The sequence below is a fragment of the Monodelphis domestica genome, chromosome 3 (assembly GCF_027887165.1).
Source record: "Monodelphis domestica isolate mMonDom1 chromosome 3, mMonDom1.pri, whole genome shotgun sequence".
In the NCBI taxonomy this organism is placed as follows: Eukaryota; Metazoa; Chordata; class Mammalia; order Didelphimorphia; family Didelphidae; genus Monodelphis; species Monodelphis domestica.
In genome coordinates, this window is record NC_077229.1 from 85,600,391 (window position 1) to 85,626,344 (window position 25,954).

Genomic DNA, 25,954 nt, shown 5'->3' on the forward strand with positions numbered 1-25,954 from the left:
TAAAATGTCCCCTCATGACGTTACTATTAGAAGGAATTGAAGCTTCAGGCAATTGCTATTAAGTTCAGTCTCCAGGAGATTCACCCTTCCACCTGCTGTTTTTACTCTGGGTCTACACATGGCAGAGCAAAAAAAAAAATTTTTTTCAGTTAAAAGGAGGTTACACCTCTTCACCTGGCCTCCAGCCTCCCTTAGCCATGGTAGGCACTGCCCCATCACAGAATTCTTCTCCCTAAAGCACTGGGTCATCAGGCTATTCCTCTGCTCAAATAGCCACCTGGAGTCTAGAAGGTCAGCTCCAGAGTGATTCCAGGTCCTTCGCCTGGGGGACTGAGTATGTAAAGGAGGGCAGGGTAAGCCAGAAATAAAAGATGATGTGTGTGAAGAGAGCTCAAACAGGCCTTTTCTGTGGTCTTTTATGTACACAGGGAGTTTACTAGGGGAAGCCCAAGGATTGTGGTTCATTTTGTCACAAAAAAAATAAAACAAGGACTCCAACTGCAGTAGGTTTGGTGCTGAGACAACCTGGGTGTCAGTGTCTTCTAAGAGTATCTTCCTTGGGTAATTACCAGTGATGTGTGCCACAAATTCCCAGGGTCTCTTCTCTTTTTTCTACCTTTTGTATGTAATGGGAAGGCAGGCCAATGGAAAGGATTAGAGAGACCCAGGATGGAGTAATAGAAAATTTAGGACCGGGAGGCAGGGAGCTATATGTTTGAATCCTACCTCAGACATTTATTAACAGGGTGAATATGGATAAATAAGTTAACTTTACTCAGCCTTGGTTTCTTCATTTGTAAAAGAAAGAAATTATAACCACAGAGCTTACCTCATAGGATTCTTGTGGGGATCAAATGAGGTTATGAATGCCTGTCCATCAACAAGTATTTATTACGCATCTACATGTGCTAAGAGCCAGAGTTACAGAGGAAGAGAAAAACAATAAGTTAAGCAATAAGTAAATAATAAAACAATAAAAGCCAGTCCCTACACTCAAGGAGCTCATAATCTATACATATAGAGTGTTTGACAAGGATGATGTGTTATAAAAATGGCAATCCTTATTATCATTATGTTTATCTTATCCGTTTTCATTTTTTTGATGTAGTTCAGATTAACGCATGCTAAGACAAACCACTGTTCTGATATTATCATTATTTTTATTGATAGTTTAATGCCATATACAATATTGCACAGGCAGATAAAAATTACTATCATTGAAGAAGAGTATTGGAATGTATGCTCATCTTTTATAGACTCCCAGAAATCTACCAATGGATTATCCCAGCCGCACACAGGATGATGGGAATGAAACATACCTCATCCTGTTCCCAGATGGTTTTTAATTCTTCTCCTATACATATTTTAAAGCCCTTACCTTTTGCCTTAGAATCAATGCCAAGTATTGATTCCAAGGCAGAAGAGCAATAAAGGCTAGGCAATGAGGATTAAGTGACTTGCCTAGGATCACATAGAAAGGAACTGTCTGACCCCAGAACCTCTCATCTGTAGGCTTGACTCTCAATCCACTGAGCCACCTAGCCTCCCCTTCCTTCTATATTTTGAAAGTTTTTTTTTAAATTATTGTTATTCCACATAGCTGAAAAAGACCATGAATTTGTGACATCTGTTATAAATGTTATTAAGTTTTTGCATATCCACATTTTATGTTAGGGCAATTGCAGGCAACAGTTCTGTCTGAGATGATGTTCTGATTCATTTGTTGCATTCTCAAGAATATTTTGAAGTCTTTGTAATATGGGGATTTGTCACCCCATTAGTTTATGAAATATGGTGAAATACTGACATTTGCCCTGAGCCTAGGTACTCAATAGCAGTCCCAGCTACTGTTCTAACCAGTCCCACCAACCCTCTTAATGTTTACTTCTCCCATACTTGATTGGCAGGGCCCCCCACCAGTTCTTCCTGCCCCCCCCCTCCAAGGCATCCTCTTCTCCATTAATTCTACTGAGATTCCCTCAGTTTCCCTCCCCCAATTCCATTTTCCACAGTTTCTTGTTCTGGGAATAGCAATTCAGTAGCATAATTGATACTGAAAAGGTAATGACAATCATCCACCCTATGACTCCATTCACATCCCTGTGATTCTTAAGTCTAAAACTCCTTTCCCTAGCTATCACCTCCCTATGTGTCTTGTCTCCCACATTTAGAATATAAATTTTTCAGAGGGCAGCTGGGTGGCTCAGTGGATTGAGAGCCAGATCCAGATATGGGAGTTCCTGGGTTCAAATCTGACCTCAGACACTTCCTAGCTGTGTGACCCTGGGTAAGTCACTTAACCCCAATTGTCTGGCCCTTACCACTTTTCTGCCATGGAAGACAAAAGGTGTGGATTAAAAAAAAAAAGATGTATTTCTAAATTCCTCAAGGGTGGGAAATATTTTCTTTTTGTCTCCATTTTCACCATGCTTAGCACAATGCCCACTCCATAGTAGGTGCTTAATAATTATTTGTTGATTAGGTGGAGTTTTAGGGTCTAAAACCATAGCAAGCAGCCAGGTGGCAAAGCAAATAGAGCAATGAAGCTATAGACAGGAAGACTTGTGTTCAAATCCAGCCTCAAACACTAGCTATGTGACCCTGGGCAAATCACTTCACTTCTGTTTGCCTCAGTTTCCTTGATGATAAAATGGGGATAATGATATCACCTACCTCCCAGGGTGGTTGTGAGGATCAAATGATATCATTTTAAACTGGCACAGAGTCACCACTTAAGCTGTTCTCTTCCCTTCCCCAGTCTCTCGGCCTATTTCCCCAAAACTTCTCTGAGGACTGAGGATGGAGGCTATTACAGCCTGATCTGGAACTGGGATGGGGAACACTTTTGTCCCTAAGTGGCACAGGGATCCAAGCTCTCCTCCCTTAGCTCTTTGGACTATTGGGAGAGAGTCCCAACTTCTCAACTGGATAAGGAAGAAGGGCCAGAGAGAGAGGAAGCAGGAGATCAGCAGCAGGTCTGAGCAGATTCAGAAGCAAAAATATTGGTACCTGATTTGCTCATCCCCTCAAGGTATTGGAGGTTGGACCCAAGAATGTTGAAGAGGGAGGAAAAGTATTGGAAAGAAAAGTCAGGGAAGCAGAAACAGTATTAGAATGAGAGGAGGTGGTAAAGAGTGTTGAGGAATAAGGGAAGGGGTTTGAATGAAGGATTGTTGGGGAAGAGAGTCCTGGGAAGGTGTAGGAGAAAGGTAGGAAGATTTAAGGGGAAGGAGATCAGGGGAGTCTGGATAGGGTAAAAAGGAAAGACTATTGAGGAAAGAAAGACAAAGTTCTGGGTCCAGTGTTTATGGGGAGGGGCCCCAGGCTGGGGATGTGGATAGGAGGGAGGTTTTTAGGAGGGTTGGGTTGAAGTTCAGAAGTTCCCACTAGGGTTAGGGAAAAGTCCAGACAAAATTTGGGGAGCGTAAAGTCCAGGAGTTCCCAGGCAGTTATAAATACCTTTGGGCAAAATAGGGAAAACTAGGGGGATTTCAGTAGAGACTGGAGGGAGGGAATAGGAGCAACCAAGCCTGGTAGTTGAAGTTTGGAGAAGTGCAGGTTAGGGGGCAGCAGTCTGATGGGTTAGCCAGAAGAGGTAGCTAGGAAGGATTCAAGGGAGGAGAGGCTTTTCAGAGGAGAAGCTCAGGGTCCTGGAGGGGTTAAAAGAAAGGGGAAAATATTAAAGGAAAAAGGAAAGTCCAAGGAATCCTGATCAGGGTTAGGGCAAGAAGGTTTTTTCAGATGATCGGCTGGCTGGCAGGACTTAAGTGTTGCTAAGAGATTAGAGATCATTCTATACCTGTCAGCTCATTTTAGACGAAAAGGCTGAGGCCCAGAAAAGTGAAATTAGGTGTTAAGAAAGATGGATGGGAAGTCAGGGGAAGAGGTGAGGAGCACCAGGATCTTAGGCTCAATTTAAGGGTCGGGAGAAGGGAGAACTGGAGCAAGAGTCCTGCAGCTGCGCAATGGTTAGGAGAAAGAAAAACGCTTACGGGATAGAGCATGGGGTCCCAGCTATGATGAGGAGACGGAAGAGAGCTGTTGGGCCGGAAGGAAGTATTCAGACTTGCTCATAAAATGGTCCTCTAAGGCACAGGGCTCTCTACCTGTCCCGCTGGAGTTCTGCCCGGCGCCACCAGAGGAAGCTGCCATCCCGCAGGTCCGCCCAGGTCCGCGTTTTGAAGCCTTGTCATCCTTGGGCAGTCGAGGTAGGGGCGTTCGCCAGACTCCGGAGGGGATCAGCCTTAGACTCTCGTCGGGGATCAGACAACAAGAGGGAAAAGGGTGACAAGGAGCCAGCTAAGAGCCTGCGAGCGGGGAGATAATCATAACTACAGAGTGTCTCATTTCCAGAGCAGTTTACAAAATGTTTTAAATCGTGCAAATCGTAACCACATTACAGAAAGAGCAAGTAACTTGGGATATCGTCGCAGCCACCAAAATTTGTAAAGCGCTCTAAAGTCTGCAGCGCGTTTTAAAAACATTATTTCATTTGCACCCTGAATGAGCTGTTGATGCATTTGGGGCACCAGGGAACCCTGCATCCTCAAAGTTAGACATCCTACTGCTCGGAAATCAATCCCATACTCCGTTGGAGATGATCCCTCATAGGTCCATGACCTCCACAGAGTCTCCAGGTACCCCTCTGATCTGCCCCGAAGCCCCTCTGAATCTTCACTATACCCAAGGAAGTACAATAGAAAGGGTCCCTTCTTAGAGACCCAGGCCCACCCACAACATAACTCCCCTCATCCAACTCAATAACAAAAGCTAACATTTCAATGGCACTCAAAGGATTGCAGAGCACTTTTACAAGTTACCTCACATGATCTGCACAACAACCTTGGGAGATAGGTGCTATTATTAGCCCCATTTTATAGATGAGGAAACTGAGGCACTTTGAAATTAAATGACCTCAGTCTGGTCATACAGCTAGTAAGTATCTAAAACAAGATGTGAATCCAAGCCTTCTTGATTCCAAGTCTAATGCTCTGTCTTTTGTAATATCTAATTGCTGGGGGTTCCCCACCCCAAGTTGCCTCCCCTTAGCCAGAAGTGTCTTTTTTTTTAACCCTGCCTCTATACTCTCAATTCCCTGGTCTTGACTTTAACTTTCAACAGGGGGTCCTAGACTACTCTGGCTTTCTATCTCCTCCCCCCCCCAATAAGATAATATTTATAAAAAAAAAAAAAACACTTAGTATAGTCCTTGGCCCATAGTGGGAGCCATATAAGCATTTATCCCTCTGCCTTCTCTCTTTCCTCTTAACCCTGCCCCCCAGCAGGAGGGCACTGCATTAAACACTGAATCATCACATCCTGGCTGGCCCCAAGATCCCTGACTCTCCTCCAATAGTCTTTCCTTTCTAAGCCCAGTCAGACTCGGGTGACCATCTCCCCTCCCCTTTCCCCTATCCACTAACCCTTGTAAACACCCAAACTATAAGGATGACTTTAGTGTTTTGACTTAAAATCTAAAATAAGTGGTTGCCATGGGAAATTCCTAAACATGAAAATACCCAAGTCAGCTGGGATTTATGGAGATTTTAATTAATAAAGAAAGAAGGAATTAAGGGAAGGAGAGAGACAGACAGAGAGAGAGAGAGAGAGAGAGAGAGAGAGGGAGAGAATGAGAGAATTAATTTAAACTGATCTGGCTCAGGCTGAGCCAAACAGTAGAAAAAGGCCTAGGCCAAAATGGCCTCCCTGAGCCTAAAGGAGAGCAAGTCAGTCTTCATCACTCACCAAAAGACCGTCTCCAAACAAGCTCCAGACCTTCACTCAAACTCCTGAACTGAGTTCAGCATCTCTCAATTCAACTGACCTCCTTTTAAAGAGAATTTTCTCTAATGTCACCTCCCCTAAATTTTCACGTCTACCAATCACAGTAGATGCTTTTTCCAGGACTGCCCATTCTTAGTTTTCACCTTCTTTGGTTTTCACCTTCTCTGCTTAAATTAAATCTCCTGAGTACTTCACACCTCTTTTTTAAGCTTGCCTTTTGTAAGTTACTTGACCTTTTAGGTACTAATTTAGCCTTTACAGGTACTTAACACCTTTTTGTATTAGATCTAAAAATAGACCACCTTGCTTAAGGTTTTGGCTTTACTAAGGTATGAGTTGGAGACTTTTCATTGTTCAATCAGGAGTTTACAACTTTATCTTCCCCTAAGGCAGTGTCTGAGTAGGGTGGAGTAATTTTAAAAGTTCACACCCTTAGCCTCCATCCTCAAATTTTTTTAAACCCTTACCTTCCACTTAGAATCAGTACTGTGTATTGATTCTAAGGCAGAAGAGCAATGAGAGCTAGGCAATGAGGGTTAAGCAACTTAATTAGGTTAAGCCACTAGGACGTGCCTGTAGCCACATTTGAACCTAGGACCTCCCATCTCAATCCATTGGACCACCCAACTACCCCCTCATACTCAATTCTTAGAACACAGATAAAGTCCAGAATCAGTGACAGATCAATAGCAGTTCAAGTAACTGTCACCTTGGTCAGTCTATTGTTCCTCAGGTATTAGCTCAGGCTTAAAGTATTAAGAAATTACTTCCATGGGGTATTAACTTACATATATGTGTAGTAGCTGAAGCCTTTTAAAGTCCTTTCAACAGCCTGTTATCTATCAACACCCCTTCAATCCAGTTCATCCACTCCTCCAGCCCACACTCTCTGTCCTATCTCCCTGGTTCCCCTACCTCCAGCTCTAGAACCTTGCTAAATATTCTCTCTCTACATTCACGCACTAGGAGACAAAGTTTTATTTGGGTCTCCTGCTGCTTCTGAACAAACCTGATCTGGCCAGACACAGGACACAAGCTCTCGCTGACCACTCTGGCCTTTGGTTCTGTGTTCTCTATCTCTGCCTCCAAATGCCTAAGTCCAGTTATCCGCCAGCACCTTCTTTCTCCTGATGCCCTAATCTTTTATCTCTTGTTCTGGCCTCTAAAAACAGAATGTCAGGTTTTTCTTGTTTTTCTGTTTTTTAAGTTATCCAGCTAGGGACAGAGTCAAGATGGAAGCTCAGAAGCATCAAAAGTTGAATCCTCTGTGAAAACCTTTCCACACCAATAAAAAATAAAGCACTTCAAGGGTGGGATAGAAAACCAAACCCAACAACAAGACAGAGCTGTGGGATACTCCTGCTAAATTCAATTCAAGACATGCAGAGAAGGTTGAATTCTTGGACTTAAGGAAAAGAAATAAGGAAGGTCCCAGGGCCCCTCCTCCACCAAGAGTGCTGAGACTCCAATGGTAGGTGGGATCTCAGGATGAGGGCTCCAACCACGCCATCCTTGCTATCACAACTACTCGAAGCTCAGGGTGCTGACCACAGCTGGCAAGAAGGCAGCTGGAGGAGAGAAGCAGAGAAGAAGGAAGGCTGGTCAAAGCCTTCAGCCACCACACCTCCATTTTAGGCCTCTGACTCTTGAAGTTTTGGCCCCAGGGCACATTCAGTTTTGCAGATCAGCTCAAATGGCTTAATCCAGTTTATCAATAGTGCAGAGAAGAAGCCTCCAGAGGGCAGAGGGACTCTTGTCTAACAGAGCTAATAAACAACCAGAAGAGCAAGTGTTCAAAATATACAAAAAAAGACAACAATAAAACAGTCACAGATCTCTCCTATTAGATTCAACCTCCAAGGTATAAGGAAAAGATCCAACATCCCTCCACCACCTACTGTGCTGAGACCCACTGTAGGAATCCAACTGACTGGGATTCCAGGGCAAAGGCTGCTACCCTGACAGAGTATCTTGGTACCACCACAGGAAGCTCAGGCAGCTGACCAGGAAGCTGACAGAAAGAAGTAGAGGAGTATTGAGGGTAACTGCCTTCAACCTCCATACCTTCACTCTCATCTTCAGCCTCTTCTGACAGCTGGGGAAGATCTGGCCTCAGGGAACATTAATACAACAGGTCAGCTCCATCACCCTAATTCAGTTAATCAGCAGAGTAGAGAAGAAGGCCCCTCAGGGCAGAAAAGCACAAACCCACAGATCCAGAAAATAAACAAGAGCAAGAATACAACCAATAAGGAGGGGGAAAGAAGGGGGAAAGAATACACAGAAAAAGATATCATAATCAACAGTTTCTATTAAGGTAATGAACAAAGAACAAATGGAACAGAGGAGGACCAAGGAACACCAAGCAAAAACTCAGAAACTCCAGCAAATTGGAATCAGACTGTGGAGGAACTCAAAACACAATTCAAAAAACAATTAAGAGAGTTTGAAGAAAATTGGCAAAAGAACTGAAAAAGCAAAATAAATCATCTGTAAATAGAGGCACATGAACTAAAACAAGAAAATGGTGTTTGAAAAGCCAAGATTAACAGCTCAAAAATGAGGCAAAGAAAGCAAAAGATAAAAACAGTGGCCTACAAAGAAAAATAAATCAAAAGAAAAGGAGGATCAAAGAGTCAGGGATGAAATTCAGTCTTTAAATATTCAAATTTAACAATTAGAAACAAATTGTTTCACAGGGCAATAAGAATCCATAAAACAAAATCAAAAGAATGAGAAAATTGAGGAAAATTTGAAATACCTCAATGATAAAACAAGGGACCTAGAAAATAGATCCAGGAGAGACAATTTAAGAATTATTGGACTAATTGAAAATCATGACCAAAGAAAAAGCCTGGACATTAAAAGGAAATTATCCAAGAAAACTTCCCTGATATTCTTGAACAAGAGGGTAAAATAGAGGTTGAAAGAATCCATAGATCACCTCCTGCATTAAATCCCCAATTGACAATGCTCAAGAATATTATAGCCAAGTTCAAAAACTTCCAGACCAAGGAAAAGATACTACAAACTGCTCAAAAAGAAACAATTCATAAATCATGAAGTCACAGTCAGGATTAGACAGAACCTGGCTACATCCACACTGAAGGACCAGAGTGCATGGAATATGATATTCCAGAAAGCAAGGGAACTGGGTCTACAACCAAGAATCAACTACCCAGCAAAATCAACTATATTCTTGCAGGGAAGAGTATGGTAATTTAATAAAATAGAAAATTTCCAAACATTCCTGAAGAAAAGACATGACTGAAACAGAAAATCTGATGCCCAAATACAGAATTCAAGAGAATCACCAAAAGATAATTAAGAAAGGGGAAAAAAATGTAAGGGACCCAATAAGTTCAAATGATTTGTATTCCTATATGAAAAGGTGGTATTGGTAACTCTTTAAAATTGTTATTATCATTGGGGAAGCTAGAAGAAGTATACTTAGAGGGTACCGTGACAAACTGTATAGGATGATATGTCAAAAATATATTAAAAATTAGAGGTAAAAATAAGACAATACTAAGTGAAATGGGAAAAGAGGTAAAAAGGTAAATATATATTTCATAAAGAAGTGTACTGGGAGTGGGGGGGGGGAGAAGACCAATAAAATGGAAGGGAGGAATAGATTGGCAACAGGTAATACTTAAATCTTACACTCATTGGAATTGATTCAGAGAGGGAAAAACAGTTAGATCCATTGGGGCAGAGAATTGTATCATGCTTTGTGGAGAAGTAGAAGGGTAATAAATAGGCTACTGAGAAGAGGAACAATATAAGGGGGGAGAGGCTGGGGGTCATTAAAAAGGCACTATAGTAAGAGAGGAATGATAAGAAGGGAGGGGTGGGAAGTGCAGTAACATAAGGAAGGGAAAAGGGGGGAAACTAAGAGAAAAGTTGGAGAAGTAAAATGGATAAGAGAAAAGGCAGAATCAAAGGAGGAAGTCAAAATGGAGGGGAATAAACAAACAGTAATCATAACTATGAATATGAATGGAATGAACTAACCCTTAAAAAGGAAATGGATAGCATAATGGATTAAAAACCAGAATCCCGACATAAGTTGTCTATAAGAAACACATTTGAGTCAGGTAGACATACACAGGGTAAAGGTAAGAAGGTAGAGCAGAATTTACTGGGCTGTAACTGAGACAAGGCAGGAGTAGCAATTATGGTCTCAGGCAAAGCTTAAGCAAAAATGGATCTGATTAAAAGAGATACAGAAGGTAATTACATCCAATGAAAGGCAATATAAATATTGAAGAAATATCAGTACTCAACATATATGCACTAAATGCTATAGCATTCAGATTTCTAAAGGAGCTTAAGGAGGAAATAGATACTAAACCATACTAGTGGGGGACCTCAACTTTCACCTATCTGAACTAGATAAATCAAACAAGAAAATAAATAAGAAAGAAGTAAGGGAAGTGAATGAAATGTGAGAAAAAATTAGAGCTAATAAATATCTGGAGAAAAATAAATAGGGATTAAAAGGAATATATCTTCTTTTCAGAAGCAAATGGCACATATACAAAAATTAACCATGTACTAGGGCATAAAAACATTGAAAACAAATGTAGGAAAGAAGCAATAATAAATGCAATTTTTTCAGATCACAATGCAATAAAAATCATAATCAATAAGGACTGTAAACCTCAAAATTTCTTAGACTTATAAATGTTGGAAATTTCACCATTGGGAAATTTCATACTTGAAAAATTCCCTATTGATAGTGGGTCTTGGCTATTGGAATGTGAACCCCTTTGGCATGAGAGTTTCCCCCTCCTCCCTTCTTAAGATTACTTTAGGACAGAAACCTTTTGCTGAACAATGGAAAGGACTTTGACCTATGTTTAAGCATAGAACAGGAATTTCTTTGAGTCATGATTGATTTTAGAATTGATACAATGGAGATACTTGGAATCAATCTCCACCCTACTCAGTCCTAACAGGATTGAGGAAGGGCTGCAGCATAGATCAAAATTTAATTATTCCAATCTCTACCCTACTCAGGTTAACAGGATTTAGAAAGGGCTGTAGCAAAGGATCAAAGATTTAATTATTTGAGAATATGACCTTCAGCAGACATGTGCAAAGCCAGAGACCTCTGGGCGGTCCTAGGTTAAGCTGGAGCCTCCATTGGCACAGGGAAATTGATGGACAGTGATTGGTAGATGTGAGAACCGAGGGGAGGCAACTTGGATGGTTTCCTTAAAGAGAGAGGGGTCTGAAGACTCGGGGGCGGTTTTAGGAGTTTGTCAGAGTGGTTGCAGTGTGCTCTAAGAAGCTTGCTCTGAAGGAAGCTGAAGGTGGGGGCTCTGAGACCGTTTCTCCATTTTGGTCACGTGAGTAATAGGGACTGATCTCCTTTCTTTGCCCCAGCTATCTAAGGGCTTGAGCCTTTTGGCCCAGCCTAAACAGAAGGGGTATTTAAGCCCTATTCCCTTCTCTCCCCTTTCTCTCTACCTCTATCTCTCTATCTCTAATTCCTTTCTTCCTCCTGTTTGTAATTAAAACTCCATAAAAGGTTGACGGCTGACTTGAGTTTTCATTTAGGAATTACATAGCTGAATTCCTTGGCGACCTTAAATTAATATATATCAATCTTTTAAAAGTGATTTCCTTGTCACAGGACTTAATGAAAGGCAAATTTAAAATTAAGTAGAAAGTAAATAATCTAATTCTTCAAAACTGGTAGGTTTTTTTCATTGATTTCATTGAAGAGAATGACAATGAGGAAACAACATATCAAAATCTATGAAATGCAGCCAATGCGGCACACAGGGGGAAATTTATATCCCTGAGTAGCATATATCAACAAATCAAAGAAAAAAATAGGTTGATGAACTGGGAATGCAACTTAAAAAACTAGAAAGAGAACAAATTAAAAGTCACCAGATAAAAACTAAATTGGAAGTCCTAACAATCAAAGGCGAAATTAACAAAATTGAAAGTAAAAGAACTATTGAACTAATAAATAAAACTAGGATCTGGTTCTTTGGGGAAAAAACACAAATAAAATAGATACAGTACTGGTTAATCTAATAAAAAATAAAAGACAGAAGAAAATTAAATTAACAATTATAAAGATGAAAAGGGTGACCTCATCTCTAATGAAGAGGAAATTAAGGTAATTATTAAGAGCTGTTTTGCCCAATTATATGGCAATAAACATAACAATCTAGGTGAAATGAAAACATAAACTGCCTAGATTAACAAAAAAGGAAATAGAATACTTAAAAAATACCATTTCAGAAAAAAAATTGAACAAAACCTCAAAGAACTCCCTAAGAAAAAATCACCAGGGCCAGATGGATTCACAAATTAATTCTATCAAACATTTAAAGAGCAACTAATCCCAATACTCTACAAACTATTTGACAAAATAAGCAAAGAAGGAGTTTTACCAAATTCCTTTTATGATACAAATATGGTACTGATTCCAAAGCCAAGCAGACCAAAAACAGACAAGGAAAACTACAGATCAATCTCCTTAATGAACATAAATGCAAGTCTTAAATAGAATACTAGCAAAAAGACTACAGCAAGTTGTCACAAGGATTATTCACTATGAGCTGGTGGGATTTATACCAGGAATGCAAGGATGGTTTAATATTAGGAAAAACCATTCACATAATCAACAATATCAATTACCAAACCAACAGAAATCACATGATTATCTCAATAGATGCAGAAAAAGCCTTTGGCAAAATATAACACCCATTCCTGTTAAAAACACTAGAAAGTATAGTAATAGATCGGCCTTTCCTAAAGATAATAAACAGTATATAATTAAAACCATCAGAAAGCATCAATTGCAATGGTAATAAGTTAGAAACCATCCCAATAAGATCAGGAGTGAAGTAAGGATGTCCATTATCACCTCTATTATTTAACATTATACTAGAATTGCTAGTGGTAGCAATTAGAAAAGAAAAAGAAATTGAAGGGATTAAAGTAGGCAATGAGGAGACTAAACTATCTTTGCAAATGATATGATGGTCTTCCTAAAGAATCCTAGAAGACCAATTAAAAAGCTAGTGGAAATAATCAACTTTAGCATAGTTGCAGGATACAAAATAAACCCACGTAAATCATCAGCATTTCTACGTATTTCCAATACATCTCAGCAGCAAGAGTTAGAAAGAGAAATTCCATTTAAAATCATAGACAATATAAAATATTTAGGAATCTATTTGCCAAGACAATCACAGGAATTCTATGAACACAACTACAAAACACTTTTGGCATAATTAAAACTAGATCTAAATAATTGGAAAAACATTAATTGCTCATGGGTAGGACAAGCTAATAAAATAAAAATGACAATCCTATCCAAATTAATTTACTTATTCAGTGCCATACCTATCAAACTACCAAGAAACTTTTTTACTGAATTAGAAAAAACTATAACAAAGTTCATTTGGAAGAACAAAAAGATCAAGAATATCAAGAGAAATAATGAAAAAATGTAAAGGATGGGGGCCTAGCAGTACCAGATCTTAAACTGTACTATTAAGCAATGATCATCAAAATAATATGGTACTGGCTAAGAAACAGAAGAGTGGGTCAATGAAATAGAGTTGGGGTAAATAATCTCAGCAAGATAGTGTATGACAACCTCAAAGATCCCAGCTTTTGGGACAAGAACCCACTATTTGACAGAAAAACTGCTGGAAAAATTAGAAAACAGTATGAGAGAGATTAGGTTCAGATTATCATCTCACACCCTATACCAAGATAAGTTCAGAATGGGCAAATGGTTTAAATATAGAGGGAAATTAGAAGTAAATTAGGTGATCATAGGATAGTATACCTGTTAGATCTATGGGAAAGGAAAGAATTTAAGACCAGGCAAGAGACAGAGAATGTTATAAAATGTAAAATGAATAATTTTGATTATAGTAAGTTTAAAAAGTTTTGTACAAACAAAACCAATGCAACCAAAATTAGGAGGGAAGTAATAAATTGAGGGGAAATCCTTATAACAAAAACCTCTAAAAAAAGTCTAATTTCTCAAATTTATAAGGAGACAATTCAATTATACAAAAAATCAAACCATTTCCCAACTGATAAATGGTCAAGGGACATGAATAGTCAGTTTTCAGATAAAGAATTCAAAACTATCAATAATCATATTTTTAAAAGTATTCTAGATCCCTTCTGATTAAAGAAATGCAAATCAAAACAATGATGAGGTACCACCCCACACCTAGCAATTGGTCAATATGATAGCAAAGGAAATAATAAATGTTGGAGGGGGGCACAGCTGGGTGCCTCTGTGGATTGAGAGCCAGGCTCATAGATGGGAAGTCCTGGATTCAAATCTTGCCTCAGACACTTCCCAGCTGTGTGACCCTGGGCAAGTCACTTGACCCTCATTGCATAGGCCTTACCACTCTTCTGCCTTAGAACCGATACAAAGTATTGATTCTAAGAAAGTGGGTACGCGTTTTAAAAAATAAATAAAATAAATGTTGGAGGAGATGTGGCAAAATCGGGACACTAACATACTGCTAGGGGAACTGTGAATTGATCCAACCATTCTAGAAAGCAATTTGCAACTGATTCAGCCATACCACTACTAGGTTTGTACCCTAAAGAGATAATAATGAAAAAATTTTGTACAAAAATATTCATAGCCACACTCTTTGTGGTGACAAAAAACTGGAAAATGAGAGGGTGTCCTTCAATTGGGGAATGGCTAGACAAATTGTAGTATATGATGGTGATAGAATACTACTGTGCTATAAGGAATGATGAACTGGAGGATTTCTATATAAACTGGAAGAGCCTTGTGGGTTTCAAAATTAATAATCCATAACTACATATTATATTTTTAAAGTTTTATTAATAACTAGGGCAAAAGAACTGCCTGAATTCAGCCCAGTCGCAAGTCAAAAAAGAGAGAGCAAGAGGGAGGAGTTATAGCTACTTAAATACAATCACACAAAATGTGGGGATGCAGGAAAATGGAATTTGGGAAAATACTAAAGGACTTCTGGGGGATGAAGTCCAAAGGCTCAAAATCTCCATTTATACAGCCTCCAGGAACTGATACAGAGTGAAATGAATAGAACCAAAAGAACATCATGCATAGAAAGTGGAACAATCCAATGCAATGGTCTTTGCTAATACAAGACAATCCCAAGGGATTTATGAGAAAGAATGCTATCCACATCCAGAGAAAGAATTGTGGGAATAGAAACCCAGAAAAAAAAATGACTTAACATTCATTTATATGGATATATGATTTGGGGTTTTAATTTTTTAAAATTGTTTTATTGCAAAAATGAATAATATGGAAATAGGTATAAGCAATAACATTTGTATAATCCAGTGGAAGTGCATATTGGATCCAGGATGGGGGAGAGAAGAGGAGAGGGAAAGAAAATGAAATATGGAAACATGAAAAAAATATTTTTAAATTTTAAAAAAGACTGTCTTCCCTTTGATTCAGCAATACCACTGCTGGTTTTGTACCCCAAAGAGATAATAAGGAAAAAATATGTGTACAAAAACACTTATAGCCATGCTCTTTGTGATGGTAAAAAAAAAAAGGAAAAATGAGGGGATGCCCTTCAGTTGGGGAATGGCTAAACAAATTGTGGCATATGATGGTGATGGAATACTATTGTGCTCAAAGGAATGATGAACTGGAGGAATTCCATGTGAACTGGAATGATCTCTAGGAATTGATGCAGAGTGAAAGGAGCAGAACCAGGAGAACATTGTACACAGAGACTGATACACTGTGGTACAATCGAATGTAATGGACTTCTCCATTAGTGGCAATGCAATGATCCAGGACAATTCTGAGGGACTTATGAGAAAGAACGCTATCCACATCCAGAAGAAGAACTGTGGTAGAAGAAACACAGTAGAAAAACATATGATTGATCACATGGTTTGATGGGGATATGATTGGGGATGCTGACTTTAAATGAGCACTTTATTGAAAATATTAATAATATGGAAATAAGTTTTAACGATGATACATGTATAACCCAGTGGAGTTGCTCATTGGCTCCAGGAGTGGGGAGGGAAGAGAGGAGGGGGAAAAATATGAATCATGTAACCATGGAAAAATAATCTAAATTAATTAATTAATTGTTTTTAAAAACAAAATGTCAAAGCAGGAAAGACTTTTTTACCAAGGAGGAAACTAAGGCCCAGAGAAGGAAAAACATTTATCAGATATGTGATCTCAGAAAGAACTGAGATAGTGGAAATGCATAAGAAAAGCATGTTTTATCAATTGTTTATATGGTTATATTACTTGGGGTTCAGGTTTTAAAAGATTGCTCCTTTACAAAAATGAATAATATGGAAATAGGTATCAATTGATAATACATGTATATTGCTTATAGACTCTGGGAGGGGGAAGGAAGAGTTGAAGGAGAGAAAATGAATCATGTAACCATTGAAAAATATTTTTTAATTTAAAACATTTTTAAAAGGTAAGTGATCTCATCACTTAACTACTCTTTACTTCAGTTTTTCGAATCTGTAGAATGGAGAGGGGGGAAGTAATAATGGCACTTACATCCCAGAATTGTTTTGAAGATTGAATGTTAACAGATATAAAGTGCTTTGCAAACTTTAAAGTACCAAATGAGTACAATCAGCCCAACAACAGAGCAAGGCACAGAGCCCAGTTCTTCTTAATTTGGGGCCACCATCTCAAGGTGATTTTCTAAGAGCTAGGCTCGCCAAATGGCCATATAGCCCCCCTGCCCTTCTCTCAGCATCATCTCCCCATCACTACTAGATATGGTAGAAAGCCCTTGGGAGGAATAGAATCTGAAACAACAATAGTAACTTACTACTAAAGACTTGTGTGTCTCATGCCCTTTTCATCACCAGCACTGTCTTTCATTTATCTAAATGCAACAAAATTTAATGGATACACTTTTGAGGCAAACTTCAGTATTTAATAGACTATGTCATTGCAAGGAGAAAAGACAGAAAAGATGTGAGAGTGATACAGGCAGGCGATGATGTGTGTTGAACAGTGCTGGAGGGATCATAGACTTATCCTCTCTGAGTTAAACATTTGCATTCAATAAAGGCAGCTGCCCTAAGGCAAGATAATGGCCAGAAGACTTATTGTCAACAGACTAGAGCACTTCTCAGTGTAGAATTTGTTACTGATTTGGAGAAAAGCTGAGCCAGTGCACAGTTGGAAACAATGGAGCAGAAAATGAGTAGGCAGCTTTCAGGGATTTTGTGTATAGCATAGCATTTATTCATGTGGGCCTAAATACTCACAAACATCAGGATTGGTTTGATGAAAATGACGGGGGAAATCAGAAGCTACTAAGTTAAAAAATGAGAATTCCACAGTGTTTACCAGCAAGATAGTTTGCCCATTTCAAAAAAGGCAGCATTAACTCCATCAAAAGTGAAGTGAAAATAAAGCTTAGAAAGATGAAAGATTCTTCGCTCAGTAAGAAAGTAGATAAAATTCAGTCTTGTGTTCTGAAAACTGAAAATCAGTTTTACCCAACATGCTTCTGTGATGTCCTGAAATCTATTTATGAGCCAAAGACTCACAATGCATCTCAACTACTCAGCACAGATGGAGCCACACTGATGAGTGATAAGGACATGATCTTGAAAGATGGAGTGAATGCTTTCATAATATACTCAACAGACCATCATCAATTAATGTTTAAGTTACTGACCATCTACCTTAGGTTGAAATCAATCCCTCTCTAGCCAAACTTCTAACTATTCTAAGAAGAGGTTTTGAATGCCATTAGTCTCCTCTCCTGTAGCAAAGTACTTAGTGCTGATTCCATTTGAGGAAGGATTTACAAGACAGAAAGTCCACAGTTCATACAAAAGCTAACTGAAATCTTCTGTATTATATGGCAAGAGAAAGTTGTTCCCCAAGGAGATCAAGGATGCCTCCATTATCCATCTCTATAAATGAAAAGGAAATGGGTCATGCTGTGGCAATAACAGGGAGGTCTCTCTCTTGGTCATTGCTGAAAAGATTCTTGCCAGAGTCCTCTTTAATAGATTGATCCTTCACATGGAAGATGATCATACATCTGAGAGTCAGTATAGCTTCAGAAAGGGCCAAAGAACTGTAAACATGCTGTTTTCTTCCCAACAACTTAGAAATGCCAGGAGAAGAGCAGAGGTCTATATCCAATATTCATCCGTCTGCCCAAAGTCTTTGTTACAGTCAGCCATGAGGGCTTGTGAAAAGATCATAGCAAAATTTGGTTGCCCAGGAAAGTGCATCAATTGTATAATAGCATCATGATGACATGCTTGCACAAGTTCTTTCCCAATCACCAATGAAGTGAAATAGGGCTGTGTGTGAGCAAATATTTTCAGGCATGTTGTCAGACACTTTCAATGAGGACAAAAATGGCACCATGGTCAGTTACGACTCTGATGATAAATTATTTAACTTGAAAAAGCCACAAGCCAAGGTTAAAGTAGAGGGTCAGTTGATGCGTGCCTTTCTGCTCACAGATAATTGTGCACTTGATACAGTCTTTGAGACTCAGATGCCCCTGAGCATGGATTGATTCTCTGCTACTTCTGCCAATTTTGGTGTGACAACACCAAGAAAACAGAGGTTCTCCACCAGCCAGCACCATGCCATCCATATGTGGAACCATCAGTCAATGGAGAAATCAATGGAGAAATACTGAATCCTGTGGATAAGTTCACTTACCTTGGCAGTATACTTTCCAAGGATATACACATAGATGATGAGGTAGACACATGCTCTGCCAGAGCTACTTCAGTGCTTAGGAGGCTCTAAAGGAAAGTGTGGGGCTTCCCAAACTGAAGGTCTAGAGAGCAGTTGTGTTGACTCCATTGTCATATGCCTATGAAACCTGAATAATATACCAGTACCATGCCAGAAAACTGAATCGCTTCCATTTGAATTGTCTTAGGAAAATTCTGAAGATCATCTGACAAGATAAGACACTGGACACTAAGATCTTTATTTGAGCTGAATTGCCAAGCACATTTAGATTCAACTGGAGAGAACAAAACTCCAGTGGGCTGGCCATGTTGTTCACATTCCAAAAGATGATTTTACAGAGAACTCATATAAGGCAAATCCTCACATAGAGGTCAGAAGCAATAAAAGGACACTCTCCAAGTCTCTTTGAAAAACTTTAATATGGATTTGGAGAGATGGGAGCCACTGGCACAGGACCATCCCACATGGAATGTCTGCACCAAAGAAGGTTTTGTGCTCTATGAGCAAAGCAGAATTGCAGCAGCTCAAAAGAAACATGAAATGCACAGATTTAGAGACACCTCCATCCCAAATGTTCATGTGAGCTATTTGTGCTGGCCTGTAGTAGAGCCTTCCAAGATTGTAATGGTCTGATCACCCATAGTCAGACACACTATACATCAATCCTAACATAGTGATGTCTTCCAAGTATGAAGAACAAGGACCATTATCAAAGGGGAAAAAACCCCAACAGAACAAACAAAAATGAGTGCTACAAAAATACAAAGAAGTGTGTCACCCCAAAAAAGAATGATGAAAAGAAACTGTTGTGGCCAGCATAACATAAGAGGTCAGGGAATGGTCCTAAACTACAGGGGGAAAGAGATCATAGAGAAAAAGACTTGTACAGAAATATTTATAGCTGCGCTCTTTGTAATGGGAAAGAATTGGAAAATGAGGGGATGCCCTTCAATTGGGGAATGGCTGAACAAATTGTGGTATCTGATGGTGATGGAATTCTATTGTGCTCAAAGGAATAATGAACTGGAGGAATTCCATGCAATCTGGACTGACCTCCAGGAATTGATGCAGAGTGAAAGGAACAGAACCAGGAGAACATTATACACACAGATAGATACACTGTGGTACACTCAAATATAATGGACTTCTCTACTAGCATCAGTGCAATGATCCAGGAAAATTATGAGAGACTTATGAGAAAGAACACTATCCACATCCAGAGAAAGAACTGTGGGAGTAGAAACACAGAAGAAAAACAACTGCTTGATCATATGGGTCAATGGGGATATGATCTGGGATGTAGACTCTAAGCAATCACCCTAGTGTAATTATCAATAACATGGAAATAGGTCTTGATCAGTGACACAAGTAAAACTCAATGAAATTGAGTGACAGCTATGGGGGTGGGGTGGAGGAGGGGAAAGAAAGAACATGAATCATGTAACCATGGAAAAATATTCTAAATTAATTAATTAAATAAAATTTTTCAGTTCAAAAAAATTTACTAAAATGAATCAAATAAATAAATAAAATACAGGGGAACTGTGGGCACCAAATATGATTTTAAGAGAAGAAAAAGAAATAAAAATACTACAACACAGTATTGGGTTCAGAGAAAATCTTGCTTGCTTCCTTCCCCAAGGGACATTTAGCTAGCACTTTTATCAGCATATTAACACTTATTAATTATCTGATTGATATCAAAGACATACAGAATGAGCATATAGTAAGTTACATCAAAGCAATTGGTCCTGTTATAACTTGATTAATAATAAATTTCTATTGCAGTCGAAGTTCACATTTTTGTGTGTCTCTGAAAGGTTTACTAAGGAAATAGAAAAGATGAAAGAAAGAAGATTCTTGATTGAGAAGTTATCTGGAATATAGGAGGACTGGCAAATCTTTCCACTACCTATCTAGATGAGAGCTTTCAAAAAGTAATCAGAAGCACCAGAATGGTCACTGTTTGGAACTGTGGAAGCTTCCTAGATAGTCTGTTGAGCAATGCCAGATTAACCCAGTCAATTTGGTAGAAACCCCACTAATTATTTTTCCATCGAAGGTTTGAGCACTTATTAACCCTGTGAGTTCCTGATATGGCCACAACAAGAAAATTGCCTTTACAACAATATCGTGTTTTATACTGGACCTTGGCCTTTGCCGTGTGGCATTTCAGCATCCCAGGATTGGTTAGCACTTACGTTCACTTCAGCAGGTTCCTTGACTCCTTTCCAAATGTGTGACACATTGCACATATTGTCCATTTTTTTATGTAATGACCAGTTTTGATTATTTTTTTCTTTCTTTTAAAAAATTTCTTGTTATGTGGGATGGCTCACTGGGAGGGATAAAGGGGGGAGATGTGGGAGTTAGAGCTAAGTGATGTAAAAACAAAATAAATAAACTTTATTTTTTAAATAAAGAAGATATGACAATGATGATGACATCTAACATTCATTCAGTATTTGCTCTTTGCAGAACACTCTGCTAAGCACTTTCCAATTATCTCATTGGATCTTTACAACAATTCTGGGAGGTAAATCCTATTATTATCCCTATTTTGCAGCTAAGAAAACTGAAACATAGGCTTGAAATGAACTTGCTCAGTGTCACACACCTACAAGTGTCTGAGGCTGGATTTAAACTCAGGTGTTCCTGACTCTAGGTACGGTGTTCCAATCAATGCTCTCAACTTCTGGGCTAAGATGGCTGCAGTGTAGAAGGAACTTCATGACTTCCTACTACATCAAAATAGTGTCTCAAAAGGACAAAAATCAAAATCAGACAAAGAAAGAAGCTCTACCATAGGACACAGAACAGCCTTGAAGGTAGGCAGGGTTTAAGCATTTCCACGTTTTAAGGGGGTAAAAATCACACCTACCAAAGTGCTATCTCTGCTCCTACACTCCACAGTTTCCAAGTCTCACAATCAAGGTACCCCTGAGGACAGTGCAAAGACTTGATGACAGAGATGGGCTGCCCACAGCAGATGCCAGGGAGACTCAAAAAATAGTCTTGAGGCAAAAATCACTCTATAGCTCGCTACACTGAGTACTGCCTGCTCTCCTCACTCAGACTTCTGGCTGAGAAAGGAAGATAAAACTAACACAGCAATGGCCACCAACACTCAAGAACTACAATCCACAAATACCAAAAAAAGTAAGATACAAAAGAGAAAACCTCTGACATTGCATAACTTCTTTGTAGAAAAGGAGCAAAGTACAGAGGCAACACCAAAGAGTGACAAGCAAGCAAACACATCCAAACTTTCAAAAAAATGGAAATTGGTCACAAGCTCTCGAGGAACTCAGATTGGAGTTCAAGAACCAAATGAGAAAGATGGAGGAACAATGGGAAGAAAAGTGGGAGAACGAAATGCAAGTAATTCAAAAGGAAAATAACAGTTTAAAAGACAGAATATTCTACTTGGAAAAAGAGGCACAGAAATCACATGAAATAATAAGCAAATTGGAGACCAGAATTGACCTGCTGGGAGCCATGAAAAGCAGGACCAAACCGAAAAGGAAAATCAAAAGATCATAGATGAAAACCAGTCTTTAAAGACTATAATTGGGCAAGTAGAAGCTAATGATTTCCCAAGACAGCAAGAATTAATAAAGCAAAGGCAAAAGAATGACAAAATAGAAGGAAACATGAAGTATCTCATTGAGAAGATGGTGGACCTGGAAAACAGGTCCAGGAGAGACAATTTGAGAATCATAGGTCTATCTGAAAACCTAGGGAAAAAAAACAGAAGCCTTGACATCATATTACAAGAAATTATCCAAGAAAATTGCCCTGATATTCTTGAACAAGAGGGCAAAATAGACATTGAAAGAGTCCATAGATCACCCTCTACATTAAATCCTCAAAAGACAACCTCCAGAAATATAATTGCCAAATTCAAGAGCTTCAAAGCCAAGAAGAAAATATTACAAGAAGCCAGAAAGAGACAATTCATATAATCAAGGAGCCTCAGTCAGGATTACACAAGATCTGGCAGCTTCCATGCTAAAGGACTGCAAGGCTTGGAATATGATATTCAGAAAGGCAAGAGAATTGGTTCTACAACTAAGGATCACCTACCCATCAAAAATGACTTTATACTTCCAGGGAAAAGTATGGGCACTTAACAAAATATAAGATTTCCAAGTATTCCTAAATAAAAGACCAAAACTAAATGGAAATTTTGATGTCCAAATACAAAATTCAAGAGAAACGTGAAAAGGTAAACAAGAAAGAGGGGGGGAAATTTTAAGGGCTTCAGTAAAGTCAAATTCTTTATATTCCTATATGGAAAAATGATATTTGTAACTCCCAATCATTGCTCTCCCTGGCTTCCCTAGAAAAGTAGGAAACCAGAAAGGGAAGACAAAACAGGAATGTGTGACCGTGAAAAATGTGGGTTTCAAGACTTAAATTGCCAAAACTGTAAAGATAATTTTTAGTGTACTGAGTTAAATCAAAAATAAGTGGTCGCCATGGGAAAAATTCCCAAATATGAAATATCCAAGTCAGCTGGGTTTTATGGAGATTTTAATTAATACAAGTGAAGGAATTAAGAGAAGGGAAAGAGACAGAGTAGGAGGAAATAGTGGGAAAAGGCTAGGGCCTATGCCAAATGGCCTAGGCCTTTCTCTTTAAGAGAGAAACTAAGTCAGACTTTAATCACTCATCACAAGATTTTGTCCCAAGCAAACTTCAATTCTTCACTGAAATCCTCAACTCCTGAACTGAGTTCAGAGAGCCAGCTCTGACTCCTGACCTCCAATTCAGCTTCCAAGGCTGAATTAACCCCAGAGGCCCCCAGCTCCTTCCTTTTAAAGAAAATTTTCTCTTCTGTCACCTCCCCTAAATTTTCACATCTACCAATCACAGTAGATGCTTTTCCTAGGACTGCCCATTCTTAGTTTTTAGTTCTCACCTTCTCTGGGTAGATTATATCTTCTGAGTATTTCACACCTCTTTGCTAAGTTTGCCCTTTGTAAGTTGCCTGATCTTTTAGTGATGAATTTGACTTTCATAGGTACTTAGAACCCTTTTGTATTAGATCTAAAAATAGACCTAGCTTAAGGGCTTGGCCTCACTATAAGTATGGGTTAAGTACTTTTTCATTGTTCAGTAAGGAGTTTTACAACTTTATCTTCCCCTAAAGTATGCCTAAGTTAGGGTGGAGTAATGTAAAGTTCTCAATACATTCCTGACCAAGTACCTTCATTGTTTAAAATAGGGAATAGCTTAACCAAATCTTCTAAGGTAGAGTCTGAGAATTTTTAAGATTCACAAACATAAATCTGGATATAGATCAACAGAAGGAGAGGCAGAACTGATAATGCTGAAAGAACATACTATGAGCCCCACCAAACAAAAGGAGAGGACAGATGAGAAGTTCAAGAAATGTGGTCATTACAAGCCCAGCATGATTCAGAAATGGCAGACTTTTACTCTATAGAGATCTGCTCTGAGACTCTATGTTTCTGTGTCTCTTCTCTTTGTTTCTGTGTCTTTATGTCTGTCTTTATGTGTTTCTATGACTCATCTCTCAGTGTGTATGTTTCTGTCTCTTTTCTCTGTGTCTCTCTTTTTTCTGCATATTTCTGTATCTGACTTTGTGTCTTTGTCTCTGTCTCTTTGGGTCTTTGTCTCTGTTCTCTCTGTGTCTCTGGGTCTTCTCTTTTTCTCTCAAAAAATGAGGTGGCACTAAACAGTTCTTTACTTACCTTAATAATAAATATATTCACAAGACAACTCAGTGGTTCACTGGATTGCAAGTTAGCCTGGAGTTGGGAAGTCCTGGATTCAACTCTCTGACCCTGGGCAAGTCACCTAACCCCCATTGCCTAGCCCTTATCGCTCTTCTGCCTTAGAAATTATATAAAATATTGATTCTAAAACAGAAAGTTATGGGTTAAAAAAACACTACAGTGATCCATAGGTTGTGGATCTGAATAGATGGGCACAGAGGAAAGAAAAACTGAGATTTAAGTTTATGTAACAATTTCTATATTTTATTAATCAACTCTAGAACCTCCAGGATAGATGGGGGGTAAACACAACCTTTGCACTAAAAAGAAAAAGGTCAAAAATGATTGCTATCAAAGAAGTGGGGTGCTTTGCAAGACGATAAGTATATATATACATATATATTTAAGTAGGGAGATGTGGAGAGGAAAAAGTAAATCAATCAGTATTTGAGCCCCCTCTAGTGACCATAGTGGGTATCGTAACAGATTGAGCTATTTCGGTTCCATCTCCGCTAAAACAGAGGGGAAAGAGCTCTGTTAGTCCACCACCTAGTGGCAGACTAAGATATTGCACTCTGAGTTACTCCAAATCCCTTCCTCACTAGATTTTGTCCTATGTGACAACTGCTTTTCTGCATATTTAAAGCCCAAGGACAAGACAAATAAAACCAAAATGTCACAAAGGCATAATCTAACATGTACCCTAGAGATCTAGATCTTAGGAGAGCAGGTTTCAAAGGAATCAGAGAAGGGGATCCCATGGACCAAAATTCTAAAAATGAAGTCAGCCCAGGAAAGATAATGAAGCTCTGAACAATTACACCCTCAAAACGGAAACAAAAACAATTATAATGAAGAGAAAAGGGGGAGAAACCATGTAGAGAAAGTGACAGAGGTACACATGGAACTCATCAACCAAATGAAACTTTTTAAGAAATGTATAAAAGATGGAAGCACCACATGGCACATTCACAAAAATAGATCATACACTAGGTCACAGAAACATGGCACTCAAATGCAGAAAAGCAGAAATAATAACTGCAGCCTTTTCAGATCACAAGGCAATAAAAATATTGATCGGCAAGGGTACATGGAGAGCCAAATCAAAAATTAATTGGAAATTAAATAACATGATACTCCAAAATCAGTTAGTTAGAGAAGAAATCATAGAAACAATTAATAATTTTGTTGAAGAAAATGACAACGGCGAAACATCCTTTCAAACCTTATGGGATGCAGCCAAGGCAGTACTTAGAGGAAAATTCATATCCCTGAGTGCATATATTAACAAATTAGGGAGGACAGAGATCAAGGAATTGGAAATGCAAATCAAAAAACTTGAGAACGAACAAATTAAAAACCCCCAGAAGAAAACCATACTAGAGATCCTAAAAATTAAGGGAGAAATTAATAAAATCGAAAGTGACAGAACTATTGAGCTAATAAACAAGACTAGAAGCTGGTACAGACAAAATAGACAAAGTACTGGTTAATCTAATTTAAAAAAGGAAAGAAGAAAGGCAAATTAACAGCATCAAGGATGAAAAGGGGGACCTCACCTCCAATGAAGAGGAAATTAAGGCAATCATTAAAAACTACTTTGCCCAACTATATGGCAATAAATATACCAACCTAGGTGATATGGATGAATATTTACAAAAATATAAATTGCCTAGACTAA